We start from the raw sequence: 21,512 nt of genomic DNA on the forward strand, positions 1-21,512 counted from the left end.
CATTCTATACATTCGATTATTTTTTCTCTTCAGATTCAGGGTTAGTGTAATTGATATGTAAATAAGGTGGTTTGAAAGAAAAAAATCCACTATTTTGTTTAATCCACAACGCTTACCACGTTATTTCGCGATCTTTAACGTCTAAAATAAACCTTTTCATTCATAATTTTACCCCAAAGATACCCTTAAAGAATTAGGCTATATATCAGATAAAGCGATACGGTAACGCTTATATGTGACGTAACAACCCTGGAGTCTGTAAATCTCTTCCCCTTCCCCTCACTCTAACGTCTCTACCTAAAGGGGTGAGAAAGCAAACCCGAGCTTTTTCTCGTGCTTCGAACTGCATGAAACTCGGGCGCCGCCTCGTCGGTTTCTTATACAGACCGCACAAAAGCTTGCACCAGGCTTAGGGAAGGCGCCCTTACTTCGGTACATGTAGAAGAAGCTTAGAGCTTACATAGTCGTCGCCCCGTCAGATGGTTCTGCATTATCTCACATGGAACGTAATCCCATTTATTCACATTCCCTGTCAGACCAACCACGTCTAAAGAGAGGTAACCTGTAGAGAAAAAGACATCTACAGTTATTTCAAATTAATGGTAATGTCCCTTGAAATTTCTCACGTAAAACTTTTACGAAGAGTAGAAGTAAAGTAATAGCAACTGAAAGAAGAACGAGCTGTATTATTTGTAGTTTTTCAATTAATTACACGATCAACCATAGAACAAAACATATTTTTATAGCATTTAGCCACCCAAGTTTGTTCAAACACAGTAGATAATAACGAATTTTATAAGCAGAGTTAATTACTAAATGAATAATAAAAAAGAGTTACTTAAGCATGAAGTTATTTTCCCATGGTGTTTTTGAAATTTAAAAACTGATTTATGGCTTTATGTCAGTTTGAGATTCGTCGTGTGTTGTTCAGAATAATGAACTGATTTTTTCTCTTTGCTCAAGGGACTTGAAACTCTGTGATCTTTCGAAAAAGAAATCACTTAGACATCACATTAAATGGAATAAAACACAAGCTCAAAGGACGCGCAACAACCACAGGTCTAAATGTGGAGAAGCAAAAGAGCCGACGGTAGCATGTTTACGAATTTAAGGCGCCTCAGTGAACCAACAGAAATATTCTATTTACAATTATATATTTCCAAGAAGCGTTTTTAGTGATTTTATACTTAGCACCAAAAAAAGGTTATAAATAAAGTAAACACTTGATTGAAAGATAGGTTACAAAATCGAACCCGTATTTTTTTACTGAGTGAAGTTATATATATATAGTTATATATAAATATAGTTACCCAGGTTACCGTAATTTTACAGAAAAAAAACAACCCAAAAACAATGAATGCTATTGAAATAATACGTAAAAAGACCGGAAGCAAGAAAGACTACAAAGAGAAACCTCAAAGTTTATCAAGTCTGCTAGAGAACGGACCACATTTTTCAAAACCATACATGAAACCTACAAATTATCAAGAATAATAATGAAACTTACAAAACCTACTACAATTACACAGAAAACTATGAGAATCATTAAAATTTCACACATAAAACATGAACGTTTACAGAACTGCATAGAAAACCATAGACGGTGCTTGGATTCTCACACGAAGCCCGAAACCGAAATTCTGTCATATTTTATTCTACAAACCGAAATTACAATCATTGACAGTAACCAAGAAATGAATTAAAAATTCAGTAACAATGACAAATAAAACTATATTTTTATCTGACATAAACGAAAATGGATACATTACACTTTTTTTAATGTTTCCGAATTCGCTAATGTTGAAGGAACAGAGTACTGCTGCGTTGTTTGTTAGGTTACTACGTTTAGCAGCTGAAAACCAGGAAGGAGATATGTTGACCGTTACTGCATTATTTGTTTAGGATGAACATTTTTGAACTAAAATTTAGTTACGAGTCAATTAATTATTTAGGATGACAAAAAACAAAACACACACAACAAAAAAAGTAGATTAAAATCAATGTGCCCCTGAAGATTTTGTTTGTTTGTTTTGAATTTCGTGCAACGCTACTCGAGAGCTATCTGCGCTAGCCGTCCCTAATTTAGCAATGTAAAGCTAGAGGGAAGCGCAGCTAGTCATGACTACCCACCGCCATCTCTTGGGCTACTCTTTTACCAACGAATAATGGGATTGATTGTGACATTATAACGCCCTCACGGCTGAAAGGGCGAGCACGTTTTGGTATGACTGGGGATCGAATCCGTGACCCTCATATTACGAGTCGTGTACCTTATCCAACTGGACAGGTTATTTATTTAGGGAAAACGTTGTGAGCTTAAGGTTGACTACTATTTTGTTATTTGTTAAGGAAGAGTGTTGTTAGTTGCATGTTGACTACTATTTTGTTATTTGTTTAGAAGAACGTTGTTAGTTGACGGTTGACTACTATTTTGTTATTTGTTTAGGAAGAGTGTTGTTAGTTGAATGTTGACTACTATTTTGTTATTTGTTTAGGAAGAGTGTTGTTAGTTGAAGGTTGACTACTATTTTGTTATTTGTTTAGAAGAACGTTGTTAGTTGAGGGTTGATTACTATTTTGTTATTTGTTTATGAAGAACGTTGTTAGTTAAAGGTTGACTACTGGTTTGTTATTTGTTGAGGAAGAGTGTTGTTAGTTGAAGGTTGACTACTATTTTGTTATTTGTTTAGAAGAACGTTGTTAGTTGAAGATTGACTAATATTTCGTTATTTGTTTATGAAGAACGTTATTAGTTAAAGGTTGACTACTGTTTTGTTATTTGTCCAGGAAGAGTGTTGTTAGTTGAAGGTTGACTACTATTTTGTTATTTGTTTAGAATAACGTTGTTAGTTGAAGGTTGATTAATATTTCGTTATTTGTTTATAAGAACGTTGTTAGTTGAAGGTTGACTAATATTTTGTTATTTGTTTATGAAAAACATTGTTAGTTAAAGGTTGACTACTATTTTGTTATTTGTTTAGGAATAAAACGTATATTTACTAATTACTCTAAATCAAAGTCTCCCTACATCTGTAATATATGCTTAGGAAAGACTTTGGAGTTCACCATTCGACTGCTCTTGCATTATGTGTTTAGGAAGCGCTTATGAGTAAAGTATATGGTTAATGTTGCAGGATATACTGGAGAAAAATTGTGAGTTATAGGACGGCATTCCTCATGTATAGTCATAGGAAGACATTTCTTGGTAACCTGTGTTTCTACTACTACTCATATTAAAATATAACGTTTGTGCTTCTGGTTAGGAAATAATTTACTTGGAATAAAATAATCGAAAAATAAGATAGGCTAAATATAATGCAGAAAGTGCAATGAGCAAAATACAGTTAAAAGTAAATGTAAACAATAACCAATAATTAATAAGTCTTTTAATTTCAGTGTATGTATATATATATTTAATTTTTTTTCAATATTTTAATATGAAGAGATGAAAATAATGCAAACGAAACTTTTATTTGATTGAAGATTAAGCACGACTGGTATAATTTTTTTAACAACGTGCTGATCATAATATTTAGTCTCTTTATGTAGGTTCATAACATGTATTATAACCTCTCGCATGATAAGCAGCAAAATAACGTACGTGAATATCTTTAAGAAATCAAGTTATGACAAAATGAGTATTAATCTCCATTTCAACAGATTGTCTTTTAAGGTATTATCATATAAACTTACAATATATTAGAGTACTAAGACACTAGCAAATGTGTGTTGTATCGAAACGACGGCTAAACACTGCAACAAATGGAGGGAGTGGCTATGTTAAAGGGCATTAACTGTTCGGTTAACACATGGATTCAGTCGAAATAACGTTTCAGACGTAATGAAAATAATAAAATGATAATCCGGTCTTACCTATTATAGTTTTATTCGTCGAGATATACTATGCTTTAAAATTACTCTTGTTTAATAGACCGCGAAGACTTGTGGGATATCTACCTTAAACCACATTTGCTTGAAACTTTTTATGTTATTAAATAATTTGATATATAAACACCAAATATATATTCCTGTTTGAACAAATTCAACTACGTTTAAAGAAATCAACCCCATCTTCAAACCTTATTCAGAGAAATTAGTAACGTTTGCACTTCTAATTTCGTGTGATAATTTACGTATCAATAGTACTGTCCGTGCAGTAACTGGTTGAAAATATAGTTTACATAGGTGTAAATTTCGATTTACTTTAGTGAATACTGATGTAAAAAATGCGTTTGGAATATTGAAAAATAGTGTTTTATTAAAGAAAGTATGTTCTAAACAAATCTTGAAAATATGCCTATTTGTTTCAAAGCAAGCCGAATGAAAAATTATTAAAACATGAGATATACATTATAACAGAATTAAACTCGTTACACGACTGATTTCGAATATGACACTAACTAGTATACGTTATACCAGAACTCTTCTAGTTCATGTAATATACAATTAATTCTACATGTTAACAGAAAGGACCTAATGGATCAAAAGAACTTCGTAGTTCACATCAAATGTCAGAGCTGCTGATTATTTGATCGACAAAAAAATAGTAAAATTATTAGTTATTCATTTTTCTCAGGAACGACATGTGATTTTTAATAAAGCTTTCAGAAATAGAACAGCGATAGTTGAGGATAGGTCCAATATTAATAAGATAATAAGGCATAATATTAGAAAGCATAAAAGTAGGAAAGACCACGTGATTATGGATTTATATGTAGTCATACGTTTCTTGATGATTTCTTACCATGTTTTTAGTAATAATGTCTACTTGATATATTTGTTCGAATGCATTTAGATATTTGTGATTGTGTTTAAATTCTTTGGTAATACATTGAAATACTGTGGAGCAAAACTGAATAAAAATGTTTGTTATACACTATAGAGAAATAATTATAACCTACTGCTTTTGTTTGATGAATCTGGGTTCAGTTATATATTTGTAGGGTACGTGACTGGTGGTATTTTTAGGAGGATTTCTTTTGCCATTCACACATAAGTGTTTGGGATAATAATCACGCTTGTGATTTACTCTCAGATAATTTATGAAGATATTTATAACATTTCATTTGACTAATAATAAATATTCCCTTTTTTTAGGCATCTAATTTTCAAGATATACAACCGTAACATTTAACGAAGAATTGTTTATAACCGATTAATAATTAGAAAATACGTTTTTTTTTTTAAATTTCATCATATGTTTAAGAGGCACCAAGAATTTAATGAAAAATATGGAAATAATTTCAATAATGTTGTAATACTTATATTTTAAAATAATTCTTGTTTGTTTAGATGTTTATTCACAAAGTTGCTTTGCTTACGAGCTCCTTGCTTGGTTTCTTCTTGTTGTTATTGTTTAATTATTATTATGTTTCAATATTCCTTCAGTTTCCTGCTTTTAATAATAAAATTGACGTGTTTACAGAAATACGGTTCTTTTTTTTTATTATGCATAATATTTGCATTTAGCAATCCTACTCTCTACGAATATCTTGACACATGCATGTGTAAAATCTCTACAATACGGTATTTGTGCCTCAATATCTGTTTACCTTAGGAAAGTATATGTTCTACTGTATTATGTTTCAATATTTGCATATTAATAATGTGCTATATTAGTGACTACGTATCTGCATTTAGAAAGTTAAGTTTGTATTATACTAATTGTTTCATATAAAGTATCTGCGCATGGTAAGTTTACATTATACCATATTTGTGTCTCAGTGTCTGCATTTGAAAAGTCTATGCTGTCTTATATTATGTCTATGCCTCAATATCTACTTCTGGAAGTTTCACACAGTATTTTATTTTTGACTAAATACATATACGAGAGAGGTACGTACTGTACTGCATTTATGAGTCAGTATATACGTCTGAAAGGTTCAAACTGTATTGTAATTATGGTTCGATAGATATATCTGAACAGCTTATACTGAACTGTATTTGTATTTCAATATCTGCACTTGTATAGTCCAAACTGTACTATATTTTTACGATGATTTGTATCTCGGTATATGTCAGCACCTGTAAAATCCAAATTGTACAATATTTATAGGGTAGATTATACCTCTGTATCTTTGGGTTTGGCGTTTTACGGCGCAAAACAACTAGGCTATCTGCGTCTCTGTATCTTTGCCTGGAAAGTTTATGTTACAATACATATGGATTGTCTGCACCTGGAAATTGTATACTCTACGCCATTCGTGTCTAAAAATCTACACGTGGAACGTCCATAATGTACTATAATTATATCTCAGTATTTACATCTGGAAAGTTTATACAGTATAACGGTTGTATCTTATTATTTGCACTTAGAAAATTCATATTGTCTTGTATAAATGTTATTTTTTGTGCACAAACAACTTCATATGTGAAGTTTTATCTTCAACTTAAAAAATAGGAAAATACTATTGTATTTTGCACTGTGTATGCAATCATTATTACAATAAAAGGACTTAAGTTTCTATTTTAATATAGCAGAAGCTGGACAGAAATCCTATGTAAGCAATGAAAACCTAACATTGTTGTCAATATTTTATTTCATTGAAATCTGAGACTGTAGATATTTGAACAATGTTCTATACCGCTATCTATACACTGAAAACAAACACCAATAGTCATACTTATGTGGATGTAGACAAGATATTTTTAGAGGTTCCAATTACGGATACAATTGAAAATACAGTTAAATATAAACTTGAAAAATTATACTATTAATCTAACAAATACATATTTAACTTGGAGACATTTGAATTGTTCAGTAGTTTTTCAGTATGTGATTAGTTTTGTTTCAAATAATCAATCATAAGTACAATTATAGCGTGTGACTTCACAAACGTTACACTGGAATCGCTAGAATAATAGTAACTGGAATTGAAAACTAGTTTTTCTCGGAGCAAACTTGTGAAATGGTGGAAACAAATAAATGTAGAAAGACTGATATGAAATATGGAGCTAACCGACGAAATTTGGAACATTATAGAAAGAAACATAAATGATTTTGCGCTGTTTCAAGACTATTACACGAGACGGAGTAGTATTTGTGAATTTGTGAAATCGAAATTCTGAGCTTTTAGTAAAAACGTTTGTAGTAATATGTAAAAAATTTAGGGGGCAGGGTGACAACATATATATAAAATAAAGTGAAACCTCAGAAAAACATGAGTCGTTGAATATTCCTTATAAAAACGTGTATTACGTATAAATTGACTGAATATTACTCAAACTTTGCCATTATTTTACATTTGCTAGAAACAAACACGCCTCACTTCATTTATTCCATGCAGCATATAAAAACACAAAACATTGTTCTAAATATTACGATAGATATTCATGATAACTTTTGGCGAATTCTATATTAAGAACATGCTTTAACTTTAGCATTACAAGAAAAATTATGTATATATTACTTTTAATTAGTCGAGTGAACTAATTTTTATAATAAAATAGCACAAAAATGAATTGAGAAACACTTAAAGAACAGAGAGACATTTCGTTAATAGAATAGCAACCATTTTATTGATATTCATAATATAAAAGATCGTACAGGTGATTTACTCATTACGATATGGACAATTTTAATCTTAACATCTTGATTTTAGAACATAAGGAGAACTTAATGCTTGGTAACACTAGAGTACCAACCAATACTAATAATTATAAGTAAAAGCACCCACTTAAGTTTAGGAGCTAAAGTCGTTTACCTATTAAAACCTTAACCAACCTTTCTAAAAGGATTAGATACCAAATAGTTAGAGAATCTCCAATAAAGTTCGGACACATTATTTTAAGCTATTTACAGAAGATATTGATCTTTGTTGTGCTTTCCCTGTTATGATGGTATATTTAATCAAGAGGCACACACTTTACATATCTATTACATCTACGACATACGGTAAAAACCACTGATTGTAAACATTTCCTTTATAGCTAAGCGAACCTTGTGTGGAATGCGCGAAACTTAAATATTGTTTGCAGTTCAATAACATTTGTAGAAAAAAAGGAAAATAAAAGTTTTCAGATGTATAATTCTATCTGTTGTTGTTTTATTAAATTTTACAATACCTTTTAGGTTGAATTATATAGTAACTGAAGCATGGAAAGTCTACTTGAGGATAAAGAATGGTTTATTAGATATGAATAGCATAGATGTACAAAAACATATGATTATTTACACCATTTTTCTCTTCGGCAGGGGAAATCTCTTCGCTTGGAAGTACCCCTCAGTGGTATAGCGGTATATCTGCGGACTTACAACGTCAGAAACCGAGATTCGATACCTGTGGCGGGCATAGCACAGATAGCCCATTGTGTAGTTTTGTGCTTAACTTCGAACAACAACATCTTTAGGAACTAGATCAGGCATTTCTCGAGCCAATATTCTGAATGAATGGTATCCGACAGTTTATATATATATATATAAATAAAACTCTACGTAAGTTTGAAGTAGATAGTTGGTTTAACCAATGCTCAGGAATTAGTAAACATCTAATTTTTCATAGAATATTGCCTAGCTTGTCAATGTGGTTAGTCGCTTGCAACATAGTCAATAATAACGTGCGCAACAAATACCCTTCATTAATTTATTTATTAGATATAAATAAACGTCGAACATCAGCACATATATATTATTTAATACTATTATTTTACTTACTCGCCAAATATGCAGATTTTCAATATCTCTTATTCAGCAAAGAGAGAACGGTTAACACTTCTGTTTAACGACCTTATTAAACAGAACACTGCCTTAAACCCTTGAGTTGTTTTTTCACAAAAATTAGTGTGCAACACGTTTGTGTAAGTTAGTAGTTAAATAGTATTTAAAACTTTTTTTTTATGTACTCACCTAAACAAAGTTTTGGAAACAAGAAATTTTTAAGGCTAAAAGTAGTCGAACATATCTTCAACTTTCAGTATACGTTCAGAAATCATTTGAAACTTTTAGCTTTAAAAAGATTCATGAAGCATTCCAAGATATCATTTAATGATGAGTAAGCAAATTAAGAGGGTTAAATATTGCTTATTTGATGATAATTAGTGTGATAATGATCGCAAATTATTTATTTGATGAGTAAGTCAAATATAAGATATTAAATATTGCTATTTGATCCATATATTTTGTAAATGAAACGAAGGTCGCAGTAATATTTATCTGAGTAAATGAAATATGTTTTAAGAAATGCTTATTTGGTGAAAACCTGAAATAATGGTATTAAATGTTTTCTGTCTGAGGAGTCAAATAAATAAGTCTGATTAAAGAGTGAAACAATGTTCAAACAATGTCATTTTGTTGATTAAAAGAGCCTAGAGTCTCAAACAATATCTATTTGGGTGAAATACATTTGTTTTGAAAACAATAATTGTTTTATAAAGGCTACAATGAAATAAGGGTTACAAACAATGTTGAGTAAAAAACGTGCTTTAAAACAATGTTTGTTTTATGAAGACTACAATGAAGTAATGGTTTCTAACAATGCCTACTCGATGAGTTCTACAATGAAGTGAGATTTTTAAACAAGTCTGTTTGGCGAGTAAATAAAGTAATCCTGGTGAGTAACTAAAATAAAAGCTTTAAGCGACCTTCCAAATTAACAACACGAATTAATACTTAAATTAGCTACTGCTCACATAGAAATGAATTATTGTGTCTTTTCTTTTTCTAAACATTTTCAGAGGCACCTTGTAGAGTTTTATTGTTTGACTTTACTTTTATATATTTGAATTATTCTTAAATATAAAATCGCTAGAAAAAGAAAGTGTCTAATTCAATAACTTAAACAAATATCTTCGTTAACTGACTTATTGACTATTTCATTAATTATGTATCAAAACAAGCATTTAACATTTTCGAGAGATTGAACGAACTTTTAACAACTATAATAAATAACAATTCCGAAGTTATGGAAAATAAACTTCTGATGTTTGAATATAATTGAAATGTTTTCATGCCGAAAGCCTTAAAAAGGACAAAACTTTTTTCAAAGCAATTTCAACAAAAAAGAGTTATTACTACAAAAACTCAGATGTTTAAAATTTAAAACATTATGGTTGTAGCAGTAACCACTCTAATAAAAAGTGTGGAGATTGACATGTTCTGTGTGCCCAAACACACATAGAATATTGTTTTGGTTATACAACTAATAAAATAAAACATAATAAATCTTACTATTTTGATCGTAAACACCTACATGTATATAATTAGTTTACTTTTTTTAACATTTCGAGATAGCTTTCAATAATACAGTTGTAAGTATATCTGTAGGTACTTACTTGTATCCTACATTTTCTACATAATATCGTATCACAGGTCTAATTTTTTTCTGTAACAGCAAATACTATTGTAACATACTCTATCATAAAAGTAAATATTCATGTACATATATATATATATCTTAACAGTATAACAGATACAGGCCTGAGTGCTTCAACAACTATATATATATAGTTCCTCTATTATAAAACACATACCACATTACATACTTAAGTTTTCATATTTTTGTGAATATCTTAGTAACAACAATGCCATACAAAAGTTATTTTTGAATATTCTTGATTTGTTCTTTTTATTTGAAAGCCTTTGGCCTATAAGAATATCCATAGTTAAAAGTTCAGGTTAATATACGTAGGGGAGCGTGTCTAATAAATAAAGCTAGATTTAAACAAATATTTTTACTTCTCATATCTTGTTAATTTAAGATCAAGAATATCCATCTTGTCTGACCATACCTTTATGAAAAAAAGGTAAAAAGTTAAAAGTTAAATGACAATGCTATACAACATGTTATTATACTGTTAAAGCACTGGAATGATTGTGTGTTAGCTCAGTTCTAACATTGTCTTATAATGGTTTCTCTAATTTTGCTCTTCACTTAAAACACTGTATAAACACATTAATAAATTTTGTGAACTACTTTTAATTTTCATAGTAATGAAGCTGAAAGAATCGTGTACATCTGTTAACAAGGTGTTTTTGAAATCATGATGTTTAAGATGCAATATTAATGAAAATTTCGTCACTTTTAAACGTTAAAGTTCCTCCCAGTTTCTTCTTCGCATATTTAATTAAATAATCAACATATACTATTAACTTGTCCTTCTACTGATCAGTTGTTCCACAAACGATACTTACTTTGAACAGAATTTATCATTTCTAAAGTTTTTGTGGGTCAGTACTAACAACTTGTAATGATAACTCCGTCCTCTCCGCATGTATTAACGGTGAGTATATGATTTATCAATGAACACTTTGGAGGATAGCTTTTTCAAGATCTATAGGGTGTTACAGTTTAAAATAAAAGTTATTTCACTAGAAATAAACTTTTGGTTATATATATCTTATTCAGAATTATTGTGTGTTATGAACCATTCTTGACTCTAGTTACTTGGATTACAAATTAAAACTACGTCAGTTAATCACATGGTTCAATAGTGAAATTGTTTAGTGTGACAGTACGAATTCAACATTAGTGCAACTTATATTGTTCAGCACTTGCAAATATACATATATTAGATACCAAATTAATTCAGACTTAAAAAAAACAAACTTTTGTAGTTAACGCTTTGTTTCATGTTATTCATGACAATCTCCCATCTATAATTATCATACCTTTGTTAAAAATTTACTGTGAGACAACAAAAAATGCCGTAAACTATTTCTAGTTGTCCTAATAAAACTCTTCATCAGTTTCTGATATTTAACTGAATGTGACACATCTGAACGTGCAAGATAAGCCTTCGTCATAAATCCAAAACTGTTGTCAAGACCAAGCGTTATTTGTTATGTTGTTAAAATCAAAATGTCATAAAATGTTACCGAATTATGCCCAGCATTGTAAACTAATCTTACTGACATCCCATATTTAATGTAAATCGAACTCTGATTTTAGCGTTGTAAATCCGTAGACTTACTGCTGCGCTTTTTTTTTTTTAAATAGTAAAGTAACACTTTTCATTGAGAATATGATTAAGAGGGTAAAACAGGCGGGAAGTAGTTGGCACTATTCTTATTGAGTCGATGAAAATTGGAGTTTGTCTTTGACAAATCAGTAAAATCATGATCCTCTATTGTCGTCTATGATGATTTGGTTTTTATATTGAATAAGTTTTTTCAGGAATTATTAGTGAAAATGTTAGATACGTTAGAGATTTATTTCGTATATGATCATTAACACAATACAATATTGGTACAACTTTTTAATACAATACTATCTGAAAAGTAAAGTTAAAAAATTGTCCACACATGCCAGATTTTAAAAAAACGAAATATTTTAGTGTTAGTAAAAAAACAAAAACAAAATGATAGAATCTATTACATAATTTCACTGAAAATTCGTTTTGAACTTGACACTGCTGTATAACCCAAATCTTTATCCGGGAAAATATGTAATGTCCAAAAATTCCTGCTGGTGACCATGGCGGACCTACTGAAGTATTTGTAATTTTCTTTGAATTTAATTATGTTTCTTGATTACTTTATTCGTCCAAAATATTTTTAGAATAATTAAAACAAGGACGCCCAGTGTCTGAAAAGAGACAGGGTCTCTAAAAATCGCAGAGAAAAATTTAGGAGTAATGGTTTAAAGATTGTTATAAATATTTATTTATCTGTTTATTAAATTTCACACTAAGCCAGATAAGACTTATCTGCACTAGCCATTTCTAATTTTTTTAAGTAATAGATTAGAACAAAGACAGTTAATAAAGCACCCAATGTCAACTCCTGAGCTACTCTGATGAAAAGTGGGGTTTGACTATCACTTTTATAACACATACACACAGACCCAAATCACGGAGCAGTAATTTCTTCCTTTTTTTGTGTGTGTGTGGATGGTAACGTACCCTCAGGACCACTGTCTGACACGTTAACACTTGGTCGCCCCCAACCTCCATATTTATTGCTAGTTTCAAAAGACTTTTCACATTTCTAACGAGGTTATAATAAAATGCAATGAAATGTAGCGTTTACATTGATAGAAACCCATTTTACTCGGTTTACTTTTGGAATGTTGAAAATACAGTTGTGGACTCCAACAATGTACGTTTAATAGAAATGACGTTTTTGAACATTTCATAAATTAATTTTTATTGAATGAAAAATAGCTTTCAGAAAAATGATTTTGTTTGTTTCAGATATCCGCGCATAAACTATTCCTGAATAGAAATATGGATATATTACTTTTTATTTTATTTGAAGAAACTGTTATTTATGGGAAATATGTGTTGTTTTTTTAAAGAAGTAGAAAAAAAAATTATAAAACGTGTCCAAGAGTACAATCTGTGACATAAAGGGCACGTGCAAGAAGAAAGTAAAACTCGGCAAGACGACTTGAGCTTATCCCTTCTAGCACCACGTGGTCCCACTTATACCTCTGATTACCGTAGTTGACCTTTACTGTCTGTCCTAGGAAACCACGTCTAGACAGTGGGGGACCGCTGATGAATTTTAAATATTCGAAAATATCTCATTTCGAAATAAAACTCGTACAATACAGGAAACCTAGTGCCTGTCTAAAATGTTAATAACGTAATACTAGAGACGAAATTTAAACTTTCGAATATGATTGAAAATATATAAAGAGAAATTAAAAGGTCACTGATGAGAAAGGTCATAATTTATACTTTCTTTAATTTATTATATTGACACATTAAGTAATTTTTACCGTTGTAACACAATCGAACATGATCGGTGTTATTCTTTGTAATTAATATACATATCTCATGTTTAATCTAAACTTAACAATCTATGTCGAAATACTTTAGTGGATACTATAATATAATTGATAATGCTATGTTTTATTTTTCAAATAATATTTTTATGCAAGTATTTGTTATTGATCCTAGAACAAGTGATGCCACACTGAAGATCATTTCTATATCTTTCACTAATACGTAAAAGGAGATTATACATAATTTAGTTTAGTTAATAGTGTGGAATGTGAGTTTTCTACAAATGTTCAAGTACTGGTTCTTGAAGTTTAGTTAAAATTGTGAAGTGTGAGTTTTCTACACATGTTCAAGTACTGGTTCCTGAATGTTTTCATCACATCCTTCAGAAGTTGAACGTTTTTTGATCTTTAATTAAACTTATCATCTTGAACTTCTGATTCGAGGGTGATTTGATATATTTTTTTAGATACTTTTTGCATTAACTAGAGACAAAATGAAATAGAATTTTGAACTGAAACTTATTTACCATTATTCAGTATGGCTGTAGATGATTTGCATTTCATGTAATTTTACGCTTTTACTAAACCTGCTGACCTGCTAATAGATCCTTCAGTAGATGTCATCTATTTGTATTTGAAAATACTGCCAGAAGATGGAGTCATGGTTGTTTGTTTTGTTGTTTGTAATTAAGCATAAGGCAACACAATGAGATATCTGTGCCAACCACTGGTATTGAAACCCGGATTATAGCGTTGTAAGTCCGCAGACATGCCGCTGTGTCACTGGGGTGCTGGTTAATTGTTTAATGCAAAGCTATACATTACAGGCTGTCTGCAGTTTGTCTACTGAACAGAATCGAACTCCGATTAGTAAATAAAGATTGAGTGTCTTCTGTGTGTCCACTCATAGAAAAGCAGTCAGAGTCACTGCTCTCCTACTTATCTTACATCTGAAAGGTTTACGAAAGAAAAAAAACTTTCTTATCTCTGTTACAATTCACACTAAAGCTATACTTCTTAAAATAAATACCTTGCTTTTGTGAAATTTTGTTTGGTATTTTAGCTTAAGTTATTTTTATTCAGTTATTTTTTCATGTTTTTTAATGATATAATTAGAATAATCGATAATCATAATAGGAAGTATTTACAAATAATAAATAGAACTGCAAATATTATAGTCACTCACCATTACCTGAACAACACTTTAAAACTCACACGAATTAGTATTTAGGAATTTTGAAACTAAATTAATGAAACCTCACCCGTACCATTACTCGTCTTTAAGAAGTATAAATATTTGAAGTATTCGATCTCATCTCGATAGGTTGATGTCAAAACCCTTAAATTAAACTAGATTTTTACCATATACATACTATTTCACTTAACTATTTCTAGAACTATAGCCTATTCCGTTTTGTTCTTCTTTACCTATAATTATTTTAAATGTTTTAACTAGATTAGCCACGACCATTGACTTTCGTTCTAATAATAAAACAAACTAAGACATCATGGACGTGTTGAAGTACTTTTATTTTTGAATATGTTCAGATCTAGGCATATATAAGTTATATTTCTATCAAACTTAGGGTGTTGTGATACAAGATGTGGCAGTACGTATACTTTCACGAATCTGAATAGCGATGAAAATATAGGTGTTAAGATACATGATGTAAAATTTAGACACTGTGTCTAACTTGGATGTATTCTTTCCTAAACATAAAACTTTGTGTTTGCTTGTTTTGAATTTCGCTACACGAAGACTATCTGCGCTAGCTGTTCCTAATTTTGCACTGTAAGACTAGAATAAAAAGAGTAGCCCAAGGGTTGGCGGTGGGTGGTAATGACTAGCTGCCTTCCCTCTAGTCTTACACTGCTAAATTAGGGACGACTAGCGCAGATAGGTCTCGAGTAGGTTTGCGTGAAACTCAAAACAAAAAACAAAACAAAAAGTTATATATATATTTATATGTTTCTAACAAGTCAAACTGATAGAGTGCTGGTGTGACGTAATTTAAAGGTCAAGTTCTTCAAGCTCAGGAAATTATGTTTTTTAAGTTTTTAATTTGTGTTCTTTGAGAATTTTTATAACTAGGAACATGTGTATGTTTTCTTATAGCAAAGCCACATCGGGCTATCTGCTGAGCCCACCGAGGAGAATCAAACCCCTGATTTTAGCGTTGTAAATTCGTAGACATACCGCTGTACTAGCGGGGGGGGGGCACTAGGAACATATACTACTGAATGACAAACGATATTCATGCAAAACTCATGAATTCTATTCACAATTTAAGCGAAAGTGTAATTTGCAGCTCTCTATGAACTGAGTAATGTTGTCGTTTTCCACGTGGAAAGTTGAAACTAATCATTTTAAACAGCATTAACACAACGAAAGTACCTGCTTGTATGGCGTAAATTTGAAAACAACAACAAACAAACACTGACACAACAACAGCAGGATAGAACTAAAAGTAATAACGCTGGCATTTTAATGTTGGATCTTGATTTTAATTTCTTATTAATGACAAACAATTTGTGAAATCTCCTCAAAACGCATCCAACTCTGGAAGGCAGTCTTGCAGTTAATGACTCACTTTATTGAATATATTATTGCCTTTACTTGTTTGTTTTTCAGTGTGAGTGTAACAGCGATAAAAGAAACCCCATTTTACTATGCTAGAACTTTTGTGAATTATTTTTTACCACGATGAGGAGAAGAGTTAAACCCAAATTTTAACACATTCTGAAAATGCTAAATGAATTTTAGTATTAGTAAATTATTCTGAGGTATTATGATAAACAATATACAAAATAATGATACAGGCATCATTTACGGGCCAAAGGTAAGGCTATATTAATTAAGCCCAGGTGTGTTCAGGTGATTAACGTGCCGAACAATAATTCCAAGGGTCCAAGGCTCACGTCCCGTTGCCATGCAATTGTTTTCTACACTAAAACTGTAAGAGCGTTATAAAAGCCAAGGTCAAATCCCACTGTTCGATTAGAGTAACTCACTCTCTGGTGGTGGGTAGCTTGTTCTCTAGTCTATCAGCTCAAAATTAAAGACGATTGGCGCAGATAGTTTTTGTATAGTTCTGTGCAAATACTCAAAATAAATAAACCAACAGGTTACTATTCAGTTTTTTCTCACTCATTGTTTAAATTAATTATGAGTCGGGATTTTTCTACAGAGTTTCAAATGACGAAACGATAACGACATTATAGACTTCCTTAACAATCCAGTTCCACCTGCTTCTCAGAGGACAACAATACAGAAAGGTTGAACGGACTTTGAAACAATACATGGATCAGGTTTTTCGTTCCTGTCAGATCTTATCTGAATCAAGTTTAAATGCGATTGTTTCTGTATTCTCAAAAACATAAATAATAAAAAGAACTAAAAAATGTTTAGCACCGCTTTTAATATACGTTGTTTTCAATATGATGACGAAAACATTTTTCGCGTCTGCTGTAACACTTTAAAGAATAATCATTTTTCAAAGTTTGCTGCAAACACTAAATTTATTGCGCCAAAATGTTTAGTGGTATAGGAACCTATTTATTTTTACGACATCAGCGTGAAAGCAAAATTAATCAGCCAGTGATTTAACATCCAATTTAGATGTGCACAAAAAACACTCGTCATAACCGGTTATAGCAGATATAGTGTAGTTGACATATTGTTGTACATCATTCATTATTTTCACTCATAAGTTCTTAAAAATATTTCCAATATTTCCATCTTCACAGGGCAAAAAAAATTATCTTGTAATTTCGCAAGGGGAAACTGATTGTGATCTCGTTCGTTGCTTGTTCAAACTCTACCGTTACTTACAACATTCCAAGAACATCCATGTCTGTTTCAACAACGTTAAAAAACTTCAAAGAACTTTTGCTTTGGAATCACAAAAACTGAATGACGACAGGATGTCATTTTATTTTGAGTTTTGTTGTTGTAATTATACATATGTTTTTAAGCGCCCTTCCTACAGTATAGAAACAGCTGGCTGGACTTTTATCACACTTTACTGTTTGTTTCTAGACTATTTTACTAATTCAAGAAACATATACCCATGCAAGAAAAAATAACCAAAAGTAAGTTAAGTGGAAATGCACTCAAGATATTTTGTGTTGATATTCGTTTGACATTGGAAGAAAATTAAGGATATTCGCTTTTTGTGTTTATTAATGAAATTTTTTTATGAGTGACACTCATTTCTTTCCTACTTCAGGCTTACAAAATATGGTCATTCATGAGAACGCTGTTACCACACACCTTTTCGACCCTCTTATGTCTCCACTTAACTAGATTAGTTTACATCTACGTTTACGCGTGGCAATTAGTTTTGGTCTGTACAGTACAGCAACAGGCTTCTTATGAATACAGCATTTACGTATATTTTCATAATATAACATCTATATATTTTACTTTATTTGAAATAAATGTGTATGTTTTTTAACAAAGTCAGTAAAATTATTGCCGCGTAACATTTACAATTTTAATGGATGAACTCCCCCTGGTGAAATTAATATGCCCACATAAATTATTATTGAAAAGTCAAGGTTATGCAAAAAAGAAAGAAATGGAAGTCTCATGAAAGTGTACTTGCTTGCTGAAGTAAACTTCAGTTACTGTCTGGTTATCGTTACTATCGACCTAGGCTTAGACTATTCAGAGCGGATGGCGCGTAAATACCTAGGAATATGTGTCACATGTGAAACTTCTCGCAAAGCTTGAATGGAAGAAAAAGTTCTCTATTAGAAAAACATGTTCACATTTCTAATGATTTATCATATAGAGTTTTAAGTATTTTGTAGTTTGGTTACTAACTGTACGATTAAAGGAAGTTTTTATATCCTACTTTTATTACTTCACTTACTATTTTACAGATTTCATTTCATTAAATGGAAGTTGAAACATTCTGAACTAACTTTTACTTCTGTTCGCATACACTTTTTAATTACAGGTTTAATGTATTGTATTATAGCACAGGTTTAATGTATTGTTTGCTTTTCTACTGTTGTACATTTTTCCAGGAAAAATGTTAATGCTCTATCTACTGTTATATATTATTATAGTACAGGTTTAATGTATTGTATTATAGCACAGGTTTAATGTATTGTTTGCTTTTCTACTGTTGTACATTTTTCCACGAAAAATGTTAATACTTTATCTACTGTTATATATTATTATAGTACAAGTTTAATGTTTGTATACTGTTCCACGTTCTTCCAGTACAGTTTTAGTATTTTTCTTTCACTGGTGTACATTTCTCTGTTGTAAGTTCAGTATCTTGTTTATTTACTTATAAAGACTTTTCGTGTGAATTGCTTGTTGGTCCCAAGTAGATTATTGTTTATTTATGAAATTTCTTTTTAGTATTAATTTAAAGCTTTAGTTATCGATGGAAAATGTTTTAGCATCTTTTAGTATCTTTTATTTTATGTAATTCTTTTCTGTATGAACTTAATATTTTATTTGTTAATATACATTCTTCTAGTATGTTCTGAACGTTGATGTACATTAATTGCTTGTTAGATTAGTGTATTTTTTACTAATGTACATTATTTTAGTACAAGGTAATATATATTATACTCATTACATTGAAATAGTAGAATTTTAATGAATAATCTATCAGTGTTGATTCATCTAGTATGAATGTTTGTTTGCAAGTGAATGTTTATGTGTGTCATTTCTCTTTTATTAATGCATATCGTTCTAGCTGTAAGTTCTAATCTGGGTTAAAGTGTGTGTTTTTCTTGTAGCAGAGCCACATCGGGCTCTTGTATCCGAGCTAGAACTCTTTCGTTAAACATAAATAGGAAATCACTATTGAATTATTAAGTAAAAATATTTATATACAAGTTTATTCTACTAAAATATCGCGTTACCATTTAATTACTTCTTTATGCTCTCAGTGTTTTAATTTGTTTTCAGTTCCTGACTAGAAGACAATATTACTCGTTAAACTTGTTTTATCAGTGCAGTAAATTATGTGATTTCTTGTGCTTAAATTAAAAATTCTTAGAAACTACATTTCTCCATTATTACTCTAGGCTCACTGGCATTAGACATGCACGGATCATTCGCAGAAACGTATGTTAATGTTTTATTGTCTTTATAGTAATTTTGAGAAATCAAAATAGAAAATAATTTTATTGCTAAAATAGGACAAATTTCTGAGTTAAAAAAAACACAAAAGAAGCCAGATTCCTAGTATGCTAGTGATGCAAATAATAATAATGCTTAAGCAATTAATGATTTTAGAACCAGTTCGAGACGTTTAGTGCTATCAGAAGCTCTGGCTGGGCCCGATATGGCCAGGTGGGTTCAGGCGTGCGACTCGTAATCTGAGGGTCGCGGGTTCGCATCCCCGTCGCGTCAAAAATGCTCGCCCTTTCAGCCGTGGGGGTCATTATATTGTGACGGTCAGTCCCACTATTCATTGGTAAAAAAGTAGCCTAAGAGTTGGCGGTGGGTGGTGATGACTAGCTGCCTTCCCTCTGGACTTACACTGCTAAATTAGGGACGGCTAGTGCAGATAGCCCTTGAGTAGCTTTGCAAGAAATTAAAAACAAAACAAAACAGAAGCTCTGATACTTGATTGGAACGAGTACCATAATTTATCTCACTTCGGGTTACGATATCGCTTACTCGAAAATGGACATTAAAATACATTTTTGCTTGTTGTCATTCGTTTAGCAGATATGCACAGCATTAGCAACCAACTTTTGTTGTGTTAAACATTATCGCAAAAAGTACACGACTTTATATCTGTATTTGCGTCACCGCAATACACACTCAAATATTGACTTTTAATTTAAGATGTAGTCGTTTTGTTGTAAATCTTCACAGTTGTTACAAAATGTGTTTTGTTAAGTTGAAAGTATATGATGAGAAGTTGGATCAGATTGGGAGAGCAAGCGTATTAATACATTTTTGTCTGATGTTATTAAAATATTTTTGTTTAAGAACATGCGATGGTAAAACAGTCATTATTCATCGTGTGATGTCATTACTGTAAAGTAATTATTTTTCCCTAATCATGGTCGAATTAGGCAATTTCTTATTTAAACTACTTGTCCTAGTTTTAGCGCCAGTTTTAATGCGAGTTTTATAAAATATGTCATAGATGAGATGATAACGTTGGAAAATGAGCCAAAACATTATCACTAAATTCAAATGTGTATACCACGGTGGCCGTGCATCAGACTACAAATAGTTTACGTGTGTGCCATTAGTACATTGAGTGATGGGGTGTTTCTACAGTTGTGTCACATGCTAACAAAATATTGCAACACTGAACGTAATACGATGTAGGAAATACAGTAAACGCCTGTGTTCAGAGTTAATGAATTCGGAAAATAAATCTACTGTAAAATAAGCGGTCAAGTCATGCCATTCAATCGTAATTACAAAAACTACTGCTGGACCCGTCAGTAGACACGAAACACGACGTACGTCTACCGGAACGCATACCCAGTCCATTCTGTTAGGAGAGAGGGTAAGTATAGTACCACGTGCACGAACATTCCTCAGTTCAAATCTTTCGGATGCTTTTGACACTACACACTGTACATTATTTTTGTCATCATCGTGAAGTCTAGACCGATTCTCTTAGTACTTTAAAGTTTGAAATACACTCATTTAACGAAAGTAAATGCATGATAATTTATCTATGATTAAGCAATAAAAATATAACTATAGAAGACTTGCCATATGGTTTTTGGAATCTCTGTTACTTATCACAAGTAATTTGTACTGATTCACGTGTTTGAGGAATAGCAGTGTAATTATACCAATTAATATTTCGATTATTTTGGTAATAATAGGTTTAAAAAAACTTTTCA

At 31.2% G+C, this 21,512-nt stretch overlaps 1 long non-coding RNA gene across 14 annotated transcripts in view; it reads right to left on the reverse strand.

Moving 5' to 3' along the window:
• Window positions 1-21,512, reverse strand: part of LOC143236703 (uncharacterized) — a 101,615-nt gene that overhangs the window by 31,582 nt on the left and 48,521 nt on the right. For 11 of the 14 annotated variants that reach the window (XR_013019703.1, XR_013019701.1, XR_013019695.1 and 8 more), the window contains one exon: window positions 429-562. The exons of 2 other annotated variants lie outside the window; for them this stretch is intronic. This is a non-coding gene — a long non-coding RNA (uncharacterized LOC143236703). Of the gene's footprint in view, window positions 1-428; window positions 563-838; window positions 1,168-21,512 lie in introns of those variants that run through there. One more of the 14 variants, XR_013019708.1, reaches the window with a different exon arrangement.

The sequence above is a fragment of the Tachypleus tridentatus genome, chromosome 13 (assembly GCF_004210375.1).
Source record: "Tachypleus tridentatus isolate NWPU-2018 chromosome 13, ASM421037v1, whole genome shotgun sequence".
NCBI classification, from domain to species: Eukaryota; Metazoa; Arthropoda; class Merostomata; order Xiphosura; family Limulidae; genus Tachypleus; species Tachypleus tridentatus.